Source organism: Lithobates pipiens, unplaced genomic scaffold (genome assembly GCF_037356315.1).
Source record: "Lithobates pipiens isolate NorthernLeopardFrog02 unplaced genomic scaffold, aLitPip1_a1.2 Scaffold_13, whole genome shotgun sequence".
Lineage (NCBI taxonomy): Eukaryota > Metazoa > Chordata > Amphibia > Anura > Ranidae > Lithobates > Lithobates pipiens.
The window spans coordinates 95,420,389-95,440,113 of NW_027507718.1; the positions used below are offsets into that span (position 1 = coordinate 95,420,389).

Genomic DNA, 19,725 nt, shown 5'->3' on the forward strand with positions numbered 1-19,725 from the left:
TTTTATATTGCAAGTTTCAAACTGTTTGGTTACTAGGGAACAGTTCTGATTTAAAATTTAATATACATTTATACTGATATTAACCATAATTACCAGTAAACCTTTCATAAAAAGGGCACCGCTTATATTGTGCAATATCTGGTCATGGGAAGGCTGAGAGGTCTTTGAGAGTCATGGTTCTGGCACGCGGCTAAACTACAAAGGTGAACAAAAAAGGTTGAGAAACAGGATTTTACAGATTAATGGTATTGGGGACCAACTGATCCAAAAATTTACTGTAGAAACATGCACTGTGATTAAAGCTTAGTCTGAGTCCCTGGTATTGGGGACCAGCAAAGCCACTTACAAATGATATATGACTAGAGATTAACCCAAATCCCAGAGGCTGTTTTGGTTAAGGTCTTTGTGGATTACAGTCACTGATTGACTAAGACTTGTTTATTAATGGAGTGGAATATTCAGGCATGAAAAAGGTGTTTCATCATTACCACAAGATCTCATGCTCCATGTCGTTGATATGTTATTGTAACCTGTAACTGGAAAATGTAACTGGCAGATTTTATTTATTTTATTTCCATGAATTTCTAGTTTATTCTTTGTCTGGATTGTATCACAAGGCTGTGTCTGAAAAGAACAAAGTTTGCTCTTATTGGAGTATTATATTGCTGTCTGCTTTGTAAGATCTGTAGGGGCTTTGTCTGAAACTATTGTAAACTTTTTGCCTAACTATGTTAGTGAAATCCACATGTACTGGACCGACCTGTACTGTAGCCGGTATCCACCTGCATGAACATCCTAAGAAACTGAGTTTTTTTTTTTATATGTTGGACTAAACATATTGTTTTCAGCCAAACGCATAGATACGGCATAAACTGGATAGCTATCTGACTTTGGATTAGTGGTAATATAGCTGATGGCAAAGTCTATAGCAGGATCTGTTCCATGTAGACATTACCAAGGAATTATGGAAAGAAATGCAGAAACATTCTCCATGATGGTTCAGTAGCTTTCCCCTTTTCTCTTCGCAGAAAATGGTCTAGGCCAATGACATAAGTATATAAATGCAATGCACGTTATATGAAGACGCACCCCTACCTTGTCATTGAAGCTTTTGTTTTGTTAAAACAATGGCCAGTTTTATACCATAAAAAGGCTTTATCAGCTTGGCTATGACCGTGTCAGTAAAGCACACTTTTTGGGCGTCTGTCGATTTAGCATTGGTTTGACATTAGTTTGAGACACCTGAAATCAAACTGAACCTGGAGCGCATATAAACCATACAGGAATGCACAGCACGTTCATGTACATTTCATTGTGTAAACCAGACCTCAAATCCAGTTTTGAATGAGCTTACACTTTATCATTACTTTTACCAGCACCACACTCCTAATTTATTTTATTATTTAAAAATGCTTTTGCAAGAAAAACTATTTATCCCATTGGTAATGCGCAAAGAACCCTGCTGGCTGTAGCAAAACTCAAGTAAGTGGAAATAATAACCCATTAAGCCCAAGCAGTGGTATATTTTCTGCTAATGAAACCCCATGTTGTAAGATGTACCTTGTAAAGTAAGCACCATGATAAATACTATATTATTGTTTTATTTTTATTTTTTTATTTTTTTTACCCTAATTACTGTTTTTTGGCTTTAGCGCAGTGTCTTCCCTAGATGTATTTTTTTAATGCATAAATGTGCTATGTTGGTATAAATGTGCTCTGTATTCTAAATAATTGGTCTCTGTAGGAAATCTGCTGTAATTGAGGTTTTGAATGAAGCCCTATAGAGACACACCAACTGTTCCGGCTGCAGAGGAGGTGTATTATTTATACAAAACTGCTGTCACGCGATTTCAAACTTCACTTATTAAGCACAAAGTGATATTTTTATATATGTATCCTTGAGTTTTTTTGTTTTTGTTTTTACTTTGCCTAGTGTTCTGGTGCTTATTGTATAAGAACACCCGATGATTTATATATTGGTGTATATACATATATTACAAAAGGCAGGTTGGACAGAGAGGTATGGGTTGGGTGTAGTGGGATGCCACCTGTAGAAAAATGACATTTCCAGTGCACTTCATGTAATAGTCCTAGAGTTGAATTCTAAATTTTGTATTTTTTTATTTTTTTTTATTACAGGTATTTATATAGCACTGACAATTTGTGCGGTGCTTTTCATATTTACATTATACTTTCACAATAACCCCTGCCCTCAAGAGGCTTACAATCTACGGTCCCTAACTCACATTCATGCATACACATACTATGGCCAATCGAGAAAGGAGTCAATTAACCTACCAGCATGTTTTGAAGTGTGGGAGGAAACCGGAATATTCAGAGGAAACCTGCACAGAGAGAGCATGCAAACACTAGGCAGGTAGTAACATGGTTGGGATTTGAACCAACGACCCTAGTGCTGCTATCTGGTAGTACTAACCACTTAGCCACTGTGCTGCTCAATTCTAAAGGATGGTATATAGTGGTAGTACAGTAGTATGCCTGGATGTAACACTTGGGTATCAATTTAGGTCTCCTTAATGCAAAATGTTTTTTTTTTTCTCATGAGGTTTTTATTGGAAATAAAGGAGAGCAAGCACAATAGAATGTATTACAGAAACAAATGATACAAGATGTATGGTATAAGACGTGTTACGTGAACTCAAAATGGGTTTCATGGGGCCCCACAGCAAAAGTTTATTTTCATAGTCTGAATGGTCATCTCACCATATGCAGCAGTGCAAAAACTTGCTGAATATAGGGAGTTAAATCCAAATACTAGACAAATATAAAACACAATAACCAGATGTATTTAATAAAAAATAAATAAAACTGGCATAGTACCTGTATCCATTGTAACATCAGCCTCCTAAAATTGCCTCAACAGCACCACTCAGACTGGGAGAGTGAACACTTTAAAAGCACTGAGTTTACAGGAGGGGAGAGCAGGAAAGTGGATCTTTTTAAAATGTTCTGATGCCCTTTATTGTCCAGTTTTAGGCTTAGGGAGGAGAGGTGACTAAGGAACCAGAACTCAAAGATGGTTGAGAACCATTGCCATGTTTAAGGGGGGTAAAGAACTGTACTCAAAGTGGTTGTAATCCCTTACGTATATCCAGTAAACTATCTTCAGGTGATACACAGAGATGAAACAAATCCTCCTATATTAGTCATATCTGTATATCTGCAGTCTTCTCTTCTCTACATCCATTCAAATTGATGACTTTCTAAAGCTTATCTGAAAGTTTGGCGGAGAGATAACGTTACGTTCTATAGAGCTCAGTGAAGAGAGCTCTGAGAGCTGATTGGAGGGAAGAAACACACCCCCTTCACACAGCACACATAAACAGAGCTGAAGCTGTCAATCAGCTGGTGATCCCTCCCATTTAACTTTTTTTTTTATCTTGGTGTTAGGAAAACTTGTCAGAAGTGATTCATTCTGATAGCAAAGAAACAAGACCACAGACAAAAGTGACACTAAACCCAGATACACACGGGCAGAATGTTGGGAGTCATTGACCGGATAAAAAAAAGGCCAACATTCGGCCCATGGGTATGTCGGCTGGTTTCTATTGGATGTAGAAAACCAGCAGCCGACCAACTCCCGATCAGCACTCTTAGCCAATGGCAGAGAGCGCCGATCAGAGTATTCTGATGGGGCGCCGTCCCCCAGTTCAGCGGGGCAGATTGCTGTACTAATGTTAAATCATTAGTACATCGTCTTCGACTGGAGCTGGCAGTTTTTTTGTTTTTTTTTCATGCAACCCAGTGGGTTGCACAGAAAAAAAACTAGTGTGTTTACCATGCTTTAGGGCTTTTCATTGCAACAAGCCCCACACTATAGAGGGACTTGCTTTGTTATTATTTCATGTCTGAGGTTTACAACCACTTTAAGTGATGCCCACAGCTGTAACTATTATTATTATTCAAGATTTAGATAGCGCCAGCCGTTTGCGCAGCGCTATACAATATGAGTGCAGACAGTACACTTACAATACAAATCAATACAGGAGGGATCAGAGGGCCCTGCTCGTTAGAGCTTACACTCTAGAAAACTATAGTAGCACATATATGTGACGCTTGAAATTAAGATCCAGAGATTTCGAGTTTTGTTTGAATCTTTGTGTAAGTGTAGTCTCCTGTACTTTGGAGCAAAGAAAACCCAGACACCATATGCATGGCCAATCTGTGAGATACTGGGCTCAGTTGGTAACTGCAATATGTAGGAGGGTGAAGAATCTTCGCCAGGTATCGGCATCTTGCATCAATAACTCTAAAATTACCAAAAAAAAGTAGACTTTAAAAACCTGTGTGGTTGAACTATTGCTCAATGAACATCAATAAACCTTTTTTATATATATATTTTTTTCCATGATACATTTTTTTTGGCACTGTTTGAGCATTTGCTAGGGATGCACCAAAAATTGACGGGGATTTTTTTTTTAGAGGCTAAAAAGCAGCTTAAAATACACTCGTGGAAGAATAACCTCCAGGTCATCTCTTGTACTACTCTAAGGATCCAGTATCTGAAGAATGGGCAGAAATTGCAGAACGCCATGCACGGGAAATCCCTTTACTGAGACAACATAGTGTATGAACAGTCTATTTATATATCACCCAGCAGCTGAGAGACAGACCGCACAGACTACAACTGACATACACATACGCTGAGACCGGCTGGTGAGAAAAATAAGGCATCACAAATAGGACTCCATGTCTGATAAGAGGATGCGGAAACCAACAACAAAGCCTGTATATAACACAATGTACACAAAGCAGCTAACTCTAGCTTTTGGCTACAAAAAAAAAAAAGCTGCTGATAACCTTAAAAAACCTCTTTAGCTCATCGTAAAAAAACGAGTGTGTTAACAAAACCTTCTTTATCATCCAGTTCTGCGGTGTTGGGAGTCTGGAGTGTATCACTTTACATCCATATAATGGATTCATGATTCAGAATCTCAGCATGACAATGATATGAAAGCTTTTTTTTAATATATTTCCAGTGCCGAAGTCATCTTCTTCTTGTTTCCACTTTTTATATTTTGTTCTTTGATACGCTACTGAGGTCAACTGGCCAGACATTTTGGCAGTTGTTTTTTCTGAAATCAGCATTTTATGTTGAGAAACTCCCAAGAAAATAAATACACGGCAATGCTGAACAAGTTTGCTCCTAGCTTGTGCACTGAAAAGACTGCTTCATTTAGCATCCCCCCGAGGGTTACGTCTTTGCAGTTGGTTGATATAGAAAAAAAAAGGAGCATGTAATCCCCAGTAAACGTAACATTGTGTGGTATGGTGTGTTAATATAATCGTCAGTTTTGTGCTAAAGCAGTTATGTGCACCTTCGTTATTTGCAAGGAGTGCATTTATACAGGTTATTATATTAGGATGGCCATACATTATTCAATTTTTTCATACAATTTACCTTTTAGATTTTCCAAAAGCATATAATATGAGGTCAAACCTGAACACTTTCAATTTGTATACAATCAAGCGAGCCTTTGCACTACACAGTTGAAAGTAAATCTAAGGGAAATTGAATAAGAAAATTGTATAATGTATGGCCAGCTTAAGGTTGAATCTTGCAGTTTTGGTCAATTAGAGAGAGGTGTGTTCTAAAAAATTACAAAATTTGACAAATTTTAGGATTGTTGCTAAAAATGCAGAACATTTGTTTTACAGTCTTGTGATCTTGACACACGGTTTTTGTACATGCACACCCTTACCTAACTATTTCAAAACCATAATTTCCTAATACTAAGCATGCAGAGAACATATTGTATTGTGCCCCTTCTTGGGTTCTTTACGTGCTCCTTCTTGCGATCTTTTAGGTTTTCCCTCTTAGATACTTTAGGTGTTCCTTCTTCCATTCTTTTAGGTATTCCTTCATAGGATTGTTTAGGTGCTCCTTCTTTCATTTGTTTAGGTTTTCCTTCTTGGGTTCTTGGGGTGCTCCTTCTTGCATTCCTTTAGTTATTCCTTTGTGGGTTCTTTAGCTGTTCATTTTTGCATTTTTAGGTTCTGTAGGCTCTCCTCCTTGCATTTGTTTAGGTTTTCCTTCTTGGGTTCTGTAGGCATTCCTCCTGGCATTCCTTTAGGTATTTCTTCTTGGGTTCTTTTTTGCATTCTTTTAGGGTTTCCTTACGTTCTTTAGGTGGTGTTCCTTCTTCCATTTTTTTAAGTATTCCTTCATAGGTTCTTTAGATGCCCCTTCTTGAATTCTTTTATGTGCTCCTTTTTGTCTTCTTTAAGTGCTCTTTCATGGGTTTTCCTTAGATGCTCTTGTTTTTTTTTGTGCTTTGTTTGTTTGCTTGTTTGTTTGTTTGTTTTTTGTTTTGTTTTGCTCAGTCACTGACTTTCTATTCAACCTCGAGAGAAAAATTTATCTAAGCTACTTGATGGCTTTTTAGTATTCCTGGCTTATAGCTTTTGGTCCTGTTTTTGAATACCACCAAGCACATGTATAGTTTATATGTGCTCCCTGTGTTTCAGTATGTTTGTCTAGGTGCTCAGGTTTTCCTATGCAACCTAAAACCATACTGGTGTATTCCAAAATTGGTCCTAGTTTGTGGGCTAAGGACATTAGATTAGCTTGTATGGGAGACGAGGACTGATGTGAATGGGCCTACCTACTCTGAGTTACTTTACACAGTGTAATTTGTCAGCGCTGAATAAATATGGAAAATCTATTTTTGTATATAGAGGAAAAGCGAGAATACCACCTTCATTGTTTACTCTTCTTGTAATCTATAGCTGATGCATTGTAGCATGCACTTAGTCACCGGAGCAATCCAGCTCTTTATCTCTTGTCTTGAGATTGCTGCACAGGCTGGCTCATAAGATTTTGATAAGGGGATGTGCAACCCCATTGGTGATATCTTGCTGAATTGAGGATAGGTGTGTATAAAACAAGTGGAGAAGTTGGGGACAGGAAAAGCTACGATATAGCTGTGCTAAAGATGTTCACTCATAGTCTGCAGCTTCAGAGTCACATCCCTCCTTGAGTCCTACCATCTAGTTACTAGGGTAATGGCACTATGGAATACAATGTGTCCGATTGGGCCAAAATGAAGTGTAGAGGCGGCTCCTGAAGAGCCCGCACTATGCGGTTTTTCAAAGTTAAAGTTATGCCTAAACTGCAGTTCGGTTGGGTACAATTGTCTAAATTTAGACTTCGGCATCAGTTTGACTGGACTGTGAAATGTTCAGCCTGGCCACAGGGGGCACTGTCTTTTCTGGCAGGCATGGAACTATGGTCTGGTTAGATGCTTAAGTTACTCTCTCTCGGAGCCTGCCCAGTGGGAGTGGCGCTCTTGCTGTGCTTTCTGGGAGAGGGTATTTAAGATGCGGACATCACGTGGTTCGGGGTTCCGGTCCAGAATGATGTACTGACTTCATGGTCCTGGTCCTCCTGACCAGCCCCCAGGAAGACTATGGCCTGGGGTGCGGATCCTCTGGGCTGGCTAGCCCGAGGCTAGCAAACTAAAAGAATGATTCTGAGGTGGTTGGATGCCGTCTCCATTTTGGGAGAGACCCAGTGACTTCAAGCATTCCAGGGGAGGACTCTTCAGAAGAAGACCATGTACGGGTTGGTTTCTTAGTAAGAGCCTGGAAGGGCTGAAGTATCCAAGAGAATCCGGTCTTGTGGATATCGCCAAGCTGGCTGAAAGATTCAGGTATCCTACGAGTGTTTTCAAGCTTAGTTTCCCTGCGTGTTCTACAACAATGTCTGTGGCAGAGACTTGTTCTTGAGTAAGCACCTTGTTGGCTGCTAGGCCTTGTGAGAGAGGGACCGTCCAACCTGAGTGATCATCCAGTTGCGAATGGCTATTCTCTGGACGCAGTCAAAGTAAGCAAGTTTTTCAACATTTTGACTTTGACACTAAGAATTTCCTTTCCAACCCTCTGATCCCAATTTGAGAGACTGTTCATTGTCTACGTTTTGCAAATAAAATCCATTCAAGTGGATCTGTTGTCGATCTCTCAAGTTACTGGGCCATTTACACTGGACACCCCTACACGTACAACGAGGAGGACAGAAGATAACGGTAAGCCTTCGGGGGTTAGTGCTACAGAATACACCCTATCCGTATGATTTCTGCATGCAGAGGTATAGACTGAAATATATAAAGTTACATTTCATATGATTATACTAATAGAACTTTAAATACTTCTATTACATACTGAGAATATAAATTATTGGGCTGTGAATTTGTTGCATTTAATAAGATAACTCCTACTGGTTTTGTTCCTCTGGTTTTATCAGAATTCAGATTTTTCTATTGAGCTTTTTGGTAAAAATATAAAAAGACTCGAGCAAAGTGTTACTTTTGTTATTGCCAATAGAAACACATTTTTAGATTTTGCTATTAGAGTAGCAATTGCTTTTTCCAATATCTTTATGTTCTTTAACACAAGATTTACAAATGCACTCCCCATGTTTTAAATAACTTATGATCATTGCATTTTTTTTAAACTTACACTGATCCACTTCCAATGAATTATTTTTAATAAGGCAGGATAGAAAGCTGAATTAAATTAAGCACAATTCATTGCAGGTATTTCATTGTAAATCTAAAACTGCTACTTTTCAGACTTGTTTTCACTGACTAACGCAGCATCACAGAGATTTTTACAGTCATCCAGCTTTTGGGTGGATGTAGATTTCTGACATTGGATTTCAGGATCTTAACAACACAATTCTGTCTTTCACCACCCCAATTATCTGCTTGATGAAAATAAGTTGTGTTGCATTTGTCACAAACATTCACTATGACTAATTAAAACCTCCTTCCTATGTTCAGGATTTCAAGTGACAGTTTTTTCCCTCCTGTTCACAGTTGTTTTGTACTAAAATGAAAAGTAAACCTGTCACACGTCCGAGTAGTTTAACCTTAGAGTGACACTAAACAATATCCCTATTCACCAAAAAATAAACCTACACATCCACTACTTATTGGTCCTGTAATCTATTATTCTTTTTCTACTGTGATTTTTAGCCTCCTTGTAAAACCCTGTGTGAGCTGCCGCTTAGGCCCATTTCACACTGGGGCAGGAGCGGCGTCGGCGGTAAAGCGGCGCTATTTTTAATAATATTTTTAGAGGCAGTTTTAACCCCCGCTAGCGGCTGGAAAAGGGTTAAAACCACCCGCAAAGTGCCGCCGGTATAGCCGTGCTGCCCCATTGATTTCAATGGGTAGGAGCGGTGAATATACCGCTCCTTGACCGCTCCAAAGATGCAGCTAGCAGGACTTTTTTCACCATCCTGCTAGCGCACCGCTCCAGCTTTCACACTGGAGTGAAAGGGGCCAGATTTTTTCAGGCGCTATTTTTAGCGCTGTAGCGCCTGAAAAATGCCCCAGTGTGAAAGGGGCCTTACTGTCAATTATTTAAAACAAACAATGTGCATTAGTTGCGATGTGCATGCCATAGTTAATAGACCTTAGTTAAAGTAAAACTATAGGCAAAACTTTTATTTTTTTTCATTTTGGATAGAGTAAGGGATGGTTATAACCCCTGCCAGATTTTTTTTTTTTCCACAATCTGTGTCCCATTGCAGAGATTTCTCTTCACTTCCTGTCCCAAAGCCAAAAGGCAAGCTAAACAGGAAGTGAGAGGAAATGCCTGCAAATTAAGGGAACTCCTTGGGGATCCCCAGGTCACCAAAACTAGTGTCCCCATTGGAAGATTTCATCTCTATTACTTTTCTGGGGACAACCCAAAATTTGGGATTTTCTTTTACATTCACTTTTTCAATGACGGTAAAAACGTGACAAATAGAGAGAATGACTCTCCTTAATGAGAACACAGAAGGCAAAAAAAACTGACTGGGGTTCTAATCTCTCTCCACTATTCAAAACGCAAAAAAGAAAGTTTTGCCTTTTACTTTTAAAGTGATATTAAAGGCAAAAACAAATATGTTAAACTTGCCTGCTCTGTGCAGTGATTTTGCACAGAGAAGCCTGTATCCTCTGCTTCTCGGGTCCCTCGCTAGCACTCTTGGCAATGGGGGAACCAAAGCACGCTCATTCCCAAACGGCAGCTCTCCTTGTCCATTCACACACACAGCCACAACTCAGGCCCCGCTCTCTCTTTCTCTCATTGGTTCACCGGCTGTGACTGACAAGAGTGGGAGCAAATGGCTTCCGCTTCTGTCTCACCCAATGAGGAGGGAGAGTCCCTGCAGAGCCGAGGCTCTCGTGCACCTCACTGTGGGGCTCAGGTAACTAAGTAATGGGGGTGCTGCTGCACACAGGTTTTTTACCTTTATGCATAGAAGGCATAAAAGTAAAAAACCTTGAGCCTTTAGAACCACTTTAATCTCAGGAGCAAACAACAAAACGTGGCTACGTTCAAACATACAGTGGGACAATAGAGAATGAAAGTAGCCACCCTCACAGAGAGAGTCTGATCACAGCAGCAAAAAAAGTGATTTGGAGGAGGCTGAAAGCAATAAAGGGTACTATTTTAGTTAATACGTAATTAAATAGAAGCAAAGTGTAGTGTCAATTTAAACCCTTAACCACGCAGCCCCTGCTTCTCTTTAATAGGGCCTGTACACTCAGAGGGCACGAAGGACTAGTGATCATATGGTGGCACAGTGGTGTAGTGGGTAGCACTCTTTTACTAGCAGTAAAAAGGGTTGCTGGTTCGAATCCCAACCATGCCTGGAGTTTGCATGTTCTCCCTGTGCCTGCGTGGGTTTCCCTCCGGGTACTCCAGTTTCCTCCCACACAACAAAGATATGCTGGTAGGTTAATTGGCTTCTGTCTAAATTGGCCCTAGTATATGAATGTGCATTAGGGACCTTAGATTGTAAGCTCCTTGAGGGTAGGGACTGAGTACAATGTATATCTAAAGTGCTGCGTAAAATTGACCATTGTTATTGGCTGTCCCAGTGGTCACATGATCAGGAGCTGGTCTCACAGGATATTATTGCAGACCAAGAGCTGTATTTGACAGCTCGGACCCTGTGCTAAGAATACACAGTGAGTGCACTTCCAGCACACAAACCTCAATCACCCATTGACACATGTGTGCGCATTAAATCCCACACCCTTTTGCTGCTGCACCTTTGTTAAGTGAGTGGCTAAAGATTAAATATTTAAACACTAGGCAAACACTAAATCTTTGGATATTGGCAGCTAAAATTCCTTCCTTCCTCCTTTTTATTTTTTTTTTTTTTTTTTTTTATACCTGTAAATCTACCTTTTTGCAAATACAGTGCCCTGAAAAATTATTCATACTGCCTTTGAAATTTTTACACATTTTGTCATGTTACAATCAAAAACGTAAATGTATTTTATGTGATAGTCCAATACAAAGTGGCACATAATTGTGAAGTGGAAGGAAAATCATAAATGGGTTTCAAATTTTTTTTACAAATAAATGTCTAAAAAAGTGTGGTGTGCATTTGTATTTAGCCCCCTTTTACCCTGATACCCCAAACTATAATCTATTGGAACCAATTGCCTTCATAAATTACCTAATTAGTAAATAGAGTCCACCTGTGTGTAATTTAATCTCTGTGAAGCCCTCAGAGGTTTGTTAGAGAACCTTAGTAAACAAAAAGCATCAGGAAGGCCAAGGAACACACCAGACAGGTCAGGGATAAAGTTGTAGAGAAGTTTAAAGCAGGGTTAGGTTATAAAAAATTATCCCAAGGTTTGAACATCTCACGGAGCAGTGTTCAATCCATCATCCGAAAAAATGGAAGGAGGACTGCAAACCTACCAAGACAAGGCCTTCCACCTAAACTCTCAGGCCGGGCAAGGAAAGCATTAAACAGCCAAGAGACCCATGGTAACTCTGGAGGAGCTGCGGAGATCCACAGCTCCGGTGGGAGAATCTGTCCACAGGACAACTATTAGTTGTGCACTCCACAAATCTGGCCTTTATGGAAAAGTGGCAAGAAGAAAGCCATTGAAAGAAAGTAGAGCTGCATGATTCTGGCTAAAATGAGAATCACTTTTTTTTTTTTTTTTTTTGCTTGGAAGAAAGATCCTGATTCTTTCACAATTCTCGTGGCGTAACATCGTCTTTTACATTTTACATAAAAATTGGGCTAACTTTACTGTTTTCATTTTTTTTATTCATTAGTGTGTATTTTTTCCAAAACAATTGCGTTTGAAAGACTGCTGTGCAAATACAGTGTGACATAAAATATTGCAAAAACCACCATTGTATTCTCTAGGGTCTCTGCTAAAAAAATATATATGTTTGGGGGTTCCAAATAATTTTCCAGCAAAAAATACTGATTTTAACTTGTAAGCAACAAGTGTCAGTAAAAGATTTAGTCTTTAAGTGGTTAAACTGACCTCATTTACAGACCAAAGTTATTCGCTTTTGATCTAAGAACTAAAGGTTTACAATGTTTCTCTTTCTCTCCGATGTTAAGATGAACTTTGTAGGCTGCCTGGATTTTTCATTTTTTTTTTTTGCCAGCTGTCAGAAGTGAACAGAAAACTTTTTGCACTTGTTAGAATTGGGAAATGCTGTTTTAAGATCGGGAAGGGAGTAGAACGCAATTTCGATTCTTTAACGATTAATCGTGCAGCTCTAAAAGAAAGCCATAAAGTCCAGTTTTCAGCTTGCAAGAAGCGATGTGGGGGATACAGCAAACATGTGGAAGAAGGTGCTCTGGTCATATGAGACCAAAATGTAACTTTTTGGCCTAAAAACAAAACGCTAAGTGTGGTGGAAAACTAACACTGCACATCATCCTGAACTCGCCATCCCCACCGTGAAACATGTTGGTGGCAGCATCATGTTGTGGGGAGGCTTTTCTTCAGCAGGGACAGGGAAGCTGGTCAGAGATGATGGGAAGATGGATTGAGTCAAATACAGGGCAATCTTAGAAGAAAACCTGTTGGAGTCTGCAAAATACTTGAGACTGGGGCGGAGGTTCAACCTCCAGCAGGATAACAACCCTAAACATACAGGCAGAACTACAATGAAATGGTTTACATCAAAGAATATTCATATGTTAGAATGGCTCAGTCAAAGTCCAGACCTAAATCCAATTGTTCAGATGATCTACATCCAATCTGACAGAGCTTGAGCTATTTTCTAGATGTGCAAAGCTGGTAGAGACATACCCATAAAGACTTGTAGCTGAAATTGCAGCGAAAGTTGGTTCTACAAAGTAATGATTCGGGGGGGCTGAATACAAATGCACACCACACTTTTTTCATGTGTCTTTTTGAAAACCATTTATCATTTTTCTTCAACTTCACAATTATGCGCCACTTTGTGTTGGTCTATCGCATTAAATTCCAATAAAATACATTCATGTTTTGGGTTGTAACATGACGAAATATGGAAAATGTGAGGGGGTATGAATACTTTTTCAAGGCACTGTAACTACAAAATCTGTGTGTCTTAAGCCATACAGTCATTTCAGAGTACATTTGTTATTATCTTTATCAGGTGGTGATCACCCAATAACTATTCATGAAATCATGGGCATTACCAATAACCCTTAACTTGACTGTCAATTAAGATCTATGTGCAGTGTGGGTAATTTTATGGTGTTGAATTAGGCAGATGACTAGAATTTGGATCTGTAACAAGGGCAGAGTACGGAGTCTTAAGAAAAAGGTTCCAGTTCAGCAAATAGGAACTTGAGAAACTTTGTAAAAATGTGCAAAATGTAAAATGAGTACAGTGTATTCCTGCTGTCTGTACTTGATGAACTAGTGGGTCTGTATAGCTCTTTCTAAGTCCGGCCAAGCATGCAGCAATTTTTCGGTCAGTTTCAACCACTTTCAGCCTGCTTTTGATCACTCGTACAATTGAAAGTAATTAAAAGAACAAAGGTAACCTACCATTAACAGGCAGAAATCAAGAACACCTTTAAATAATCTGATAGAAAGTCATCACGTTTTTTGCCACATTTTGGTTCAACTTCATTGCCTAAAGATATTCGCCAAATCTTATTGATGGAGAATTAACGTTTAAATTGAGTAGATTTCCATTTGTTTGGCCATATTAAGGAAAGACTTCTGAACCTCCCCACTTTAAATCGTCATGGTTGTATTGTATTGGGTGACACTGATAGAACCAGTTGTTGGCTGTCTATAAGATTAGTATTATTATTTTTTTTCCTATATTGTCTCATCAATATAATATACTTGATGATGATAAATACTGATAATATAACAATCAAGGGTAATTCTGCAGATTATATTTTTTATGCAGTGGTATTTTTCTATCAAGCTTGACCAGGTATCATTACATAGCAGGACACAATGACAGTCTTCAGAGTCTTGTCTAGTGTAACCACATTAAGCCCCCTAGTTAGTATATTCGCTGTGCCAGGCTTATTCCCTAAACATGAATAGACTGCCCCGAGGACAGGGCTGGAAGCTTATGTCTAGACATTAGTTAGGAGTGGGTATGCTGACAACATCAGCCCTTTTATAGCTCACCTGAGAAAAATCCCAACCTCTCAGCACGTCTCTCCAGCTGTTCTCCTTGTAGCTTGGAGGAATCCCAGCCATTCTTATTTAGATTTCCATTTAGATTTCGAGTCCACTAAACAATGATGGTGTTTTGATATTCAGACTTTAGGTGTTTTATGTAGACTGTTTTGTGTCTGTCCTTTAAATCTTATTACAGATAAAACACTTTTTGGTGAGTGAGTAAAAACAACTCTATTCAGGAAAATTTTGAAACCGGGTGTTGAATATAAATTTCTCTATAGTTTTACCTTTCCATATTTGAAAGGAAAACTCCGGGCATAGCACAAAATGCAGGCATACATATGCAGAGTGAATAGCTATTTAACTGTATCTGCTTTCCATTTTAGGAACTGCTGCTTAGAAGAAGCAAGTAATCTGCTATAGATTTATGGGCCTATAACAGAAAAACTATCTCAGGCAATGGTCTAGTTGTAGCCAGTAAGGAATCTAATAAACAAATTGGAGACTAAAGAGGGCCGTAGATGGTTAGAATCTCAGCTGCTTCAGCAGGGACCGACTGGGATTCGAACCATGTATGATTGATCAGTCAACTTGGGTACAGCCAGCATGTTGCATTTTTCATGCAATTATTGCCAGCGGCTATAGCTACTAGCAATAACTGTGTTCTCCTGACGGGGATGGCTTTTTCCCAACCAACCCCCCTGGGAGAACCCAATAGCTCCACGATAGGTATTCCCCCCCAATCCCCCACAGTCAATGGTTGCAAGAGAGAAAATCACACTATCTAGGGCTGGCATTAGGGTGGCCATACTGCAGGGACAGGCTGAATTTTGATCCATGTATGGGCAGGATGGCTGTACAGAAGTCGATCTGCTTATTGGCCTCTGTACAACCAGCCTGTCAAGTGTTTCCCACCATCAGTGTGTTATGATGGTGGGGAAGTCTCCCCACAGTTGGAACACTATAGCACAGCGGGAGTGATTCCCCTATCCACATCAAATGTGTGAATCAGATTTTTATTTTTCATTGAACAAAAAAAATGTATAATGTATGGCCAGCTTAAAGCTATCCATACACTAAGCAGATTTTGCCTGGTTCCTAATGAACTGGCCAAAAGTCGGTCAGTAGGTGACCCTGTTGGCACCCTCCTGCCCCTTGATTGAAAAAACAAAGGAACTTGGTGTAAAATTGTTGGCCCAACAATAGCTGCATTCAGGTGCAGGCATGGTTTGGGTATTTTGACAGCTGCCAGTGCCTGTTCAATGTGAATGGGGGAATCTGTTGGGTTTTTAATTTTTTTTTGTTCATCCCGTAGCCGGCCCATTTAAGGAAAAGTAACGGGTACACTTAATTGTCCATTGAATCCTACTTCCCCGCAGCTACTGATACATACCTTCCCTGCACTCCAAGTTGGCTAAGTTGGACCTGTCTCCACATGATATTGTTTAGGTCTGGCAATTGTCTAGATAGGCATTCAGCACAGCATCAAAGAAAAGGGAAATAATTGTCCCTCTCCTATAGCTATTTTTTACAGGGTATTTCACTTGTCTCTAGCAGGTGAAACAAGTTAGTGGAAGAACACTGAGAAGATAAGTTTTGGCATCAGAACTCTAGGGTTATCAAGCTTAAACATGTTTTTGACTCATAAATTGTATGGCAACTTAAAGGCAGTGGAGCTGGTGTGCTTTATGTGATATAGGTGACTATCCTATAAGTGGCATGCTGCTTTCAGACAAGGCAGCTTCCAACAGTTCAGTTTAAGCATGGACTCGTAGAATATATTTTTTTCACTAATGGAAGAAAAACAGGACAGTAGCGGTGTGATTTTCACCACACTAAGCACTGGCATTTTCCTGAAGATGAGGTTGATGCATTATGCTTGTGACAGGTCCACTTTAACTCTATGGGTGCGTTCAGATGTGGCATTTATTACACTACATCACAAATCAAAATTGATCCAGTTTTTTTACTTTAATTCAGTGGTGAGGCCTTCTACTGGAATAATTTCTCAGTTTACATATTTGTGTGTGGTTGCTTTTTTTTTCTGCCTGTTGGTTAGAAAATCTTGGATTATCTTTACCGGCTCTGTGTGTAAACATTCAGTGTAACAGAAATGATTGTTGTACACAGATGAGTGGGTTTCACTGGAGTATTGCTCTAAGAAATACCACGCTGTGTGTATGAATGTTTGTATGAAAAGATAGTTATGAATGTTTATAGCCTAAGATCTCAGCAAGCGTACTCAAGGCAAACTTGCAAGAATCAAAGAAGTAGATGAAATTCAAAGATTTACAGTCTTCGTTTTATAGCTTGACTTTGACCTATGATTTCCTGCCACTGTCGGGTGGTAAATGTAATACAACCAGCAAGGGTCAGTGCACCGCTTTAAAACATTTGGTGCTCGAGATAATTGTATTACATAAGGGGCTTAAGCAAAGAATGCTGTGCCTCAAAGAATAACATTAATGCCAAAAACGAGCCTGGTCATTGGATGTCATAGATGGAGCATACAGCATTCTTACTGATGCAGCTGTGCACAGTGTAACATTAGACAGGGATGGACTCCAGGCTGCAACCAATGCCATTTCTCAAAGTAGATCTTATCTCTCCTATATAATTTGATATCTTTATATGTGGCACAATACAGCAATGGACCTTTCGGGGCATTGAATACTGCATGATGGAAAAAGTTGTATGCCCCTCTTTCTCAGCACTAGAGTGTATTAGACATAAAAAATTTAAGTGTCACTAAACCCTGGTTTTAAAAAAAAAAAAAAATTTAATTCTGTTTTCTTAAACGACCCAAAAAAGTACTTTTCTATTACATAAAGCTCACCCCAAATCTCAAGATTCCTTTATTTTGCTGCTGTGATCCAACTTTCTGAAGTGGGTGACTGTTTGTTCTTCATGGTCCCACTGTATGTATGAACGTAGCCACCCTCTCTTGCTTGTACCCAAGATGGACTAGAGACTATTGATTTGTAGTGTGCATAGAGCACTACGTATAACCACAACTAATGTGATTACTTGTTCTAAACAAATGGAAGTGAGGGAGAAAATTAGAGGTTCAGGAGCTCATGAAGAATGTTACATGGAAGCATGAAAACAAAGTAACAAACAATTCCATGAAGTATACATTACATGACCATTACATAGCAAATGTGTGTGGATTCTTTTTAGAGGACAAGGATACTGTTTATTGTCCCTTTTAAAATAATGTGGATGGAGACTGCAGAAGTAGTGTAAATTTTCAAAACTCATCATGTTTTTTGTAAAAAAATTATTTGGTGTTAATAGGTGCAAAATGCACCTGAAAAAAAGTTTGACTTACTTTTTTAAGAATGTACCTGTAGCACCTAGCGGCGGGTAATTCTGGCAATACAGAGTAGTTGAAGTCTTGGAAGAAGACACTTATGCAATAGACTAGAGCAGGGGTTCTCAAACAGGGTTCTTCCAGAGGTTACCAGGGGTTCTTTGAGCAATTTCTGCCTCTCAGATAAGTTCCCACTGACACCATTGATCTTTTTGGCTGTGGCAATTCTTCCCAGTGGCCACAAGTGTAAGGAACATTCTTCCCACTGACCATGATACTAATGTGTCATGAGTTGTAGCTAATGTAATTTTTAGCAGGGGTTCCTTGAGACTAGAAAGTTATTTCAAGGGTTCCTCTGTGGTGAAAATGTTGAGAAAGGCTGGACTTGTCTGCTGTGCATTTCCAAGAAATTAAAAACTATCTCGCAAGATTTGGGATCCCCAGCTTGCTCTGGGTGCCACTTGAAGGCTTACAGACGTTAACAGCACCTGGACCAGGACATTGGCGTAAAGCAGTATTTTTACATTGGAGAGGTGGGTATCTACTGCCAAATGGTCTCTTGCATTTTGATACTAACTCTGCTTAAGAAAAGTAAAAAAAAACTTTTAACAAGATCCTCTAAGGTTATTTATGTGCCTCTGTGCTGTGCAAGGTCTGCTTTAAATATCTCACTATGTTTAATGCATAACAGTTATTAGTAACAGATACTATTGCAAATATTTTCACTAAGTGATTTTCTTCTACTTGATTTCCTGATTATAGAGACCTGAAATATGTGTAGATTTTGACAGCTGTATATTTATTTATTTATTTATTTGATTTTACAGCAGGGCTTTAACATACTCAGGTTTCAATGGCTTAGAATAAAAAAATGCCAATATAATGATCCTATCTAGAAAGACACTTGAGGATATTCAAGTAGTAGTATATAAAAAAAACTGCCCTTCACCTGTTTCTTAAAAATGTCACAAGAATTTGGCACAACAACTAAAAAGATGAGGAATTTGTTTTCCTAACGTGTTACTACAAAAAGTAATTCTGTTAACACAACAGTGTGAAACTCGTCCCTGTATTTATAGAGCTATTTCTGATAATGGGATACCTACATGTGCACTTATTTTCTATATGGAACCCAGGGATGAGAAAGTATCAAAAATCACCTTCAAGAGCAAACCAACTGAATATCTGTTTTAGGTAGACGTGCCCTTTTACTTTATATTTACTGTCATATAATATGCTTTCGAAAAAGGAGGCTAACAGCATGTTATGTTATTGTTAATATGGCATAAGTGCAGAATTAGCAGCTTACATCAAAATTACATTATAGCCAATGTTCTTAACAGTTGCAGTAATTGGTTTCTACTCCTAAAGATGTAATAGGAGAATGATATGTGGTATCCGGTCAGGTGAAATGACTATTAAAAAAAGGCAATAACCAAAAGGCTTCAGATCGTGCAAAATCCAAAGGTCACCATGTTGCCAAGGCCACATTTTATGAACCATCGAGTCAGAAAATATTAATTAGTGACTACAGGTCCATTGAATGCATTATTAAAGGCATCGTTAAAAGCATTGGCAATTTTGAGCTGCTATTAAGGGGCATTTTGCCTTTTTTTTTTCTGCCTGGCACTTGAGCCTGTCCCTTTAAGTGCAGATAATTGGAAGTAAGGTGACTATTACAGCTTTAGCATGTGGAGTTTGTGGATTCAGCAGGGAGCCCGAGACACCATCCATCTGCTCGTGACAAGCCCGCATCACAAAGGGAATGGATGGTGGTTCAGCTCCAGGGCTTTCACGGATAAACCTACCCTTTTTTCTATCTTGACATGAAATTACTGCTGGCTGATGCACATTGTTGTCTCTGTACAGTGTGCAAAGCCTGTGACAGGCCTTCTGATTACTGCTTGTGTATACATCACTGAAAAGACAGTTGAATTCTAAGTAGAGGTCAATCAATCTGTATTTAGTGACACAAATTCCTCCTGCTTTTTG

At 39.2% G+C, this 19,725-nt stretch overlaps 1 protein-coding gene across 2 annotated transcripts in view; it reads left to right on the plus strand.

The window, feature by feature from the left end:
• Positions 1 to 19,725, plus strand: part of SHB (SH2 domain containing adaptor protein B) — a 295,008-nt gene that overhangs the window by 77,436 nt on the left and 197,847 nt on the right. The gene's annotated exons all lie outside the window — the stretch shown is intronic.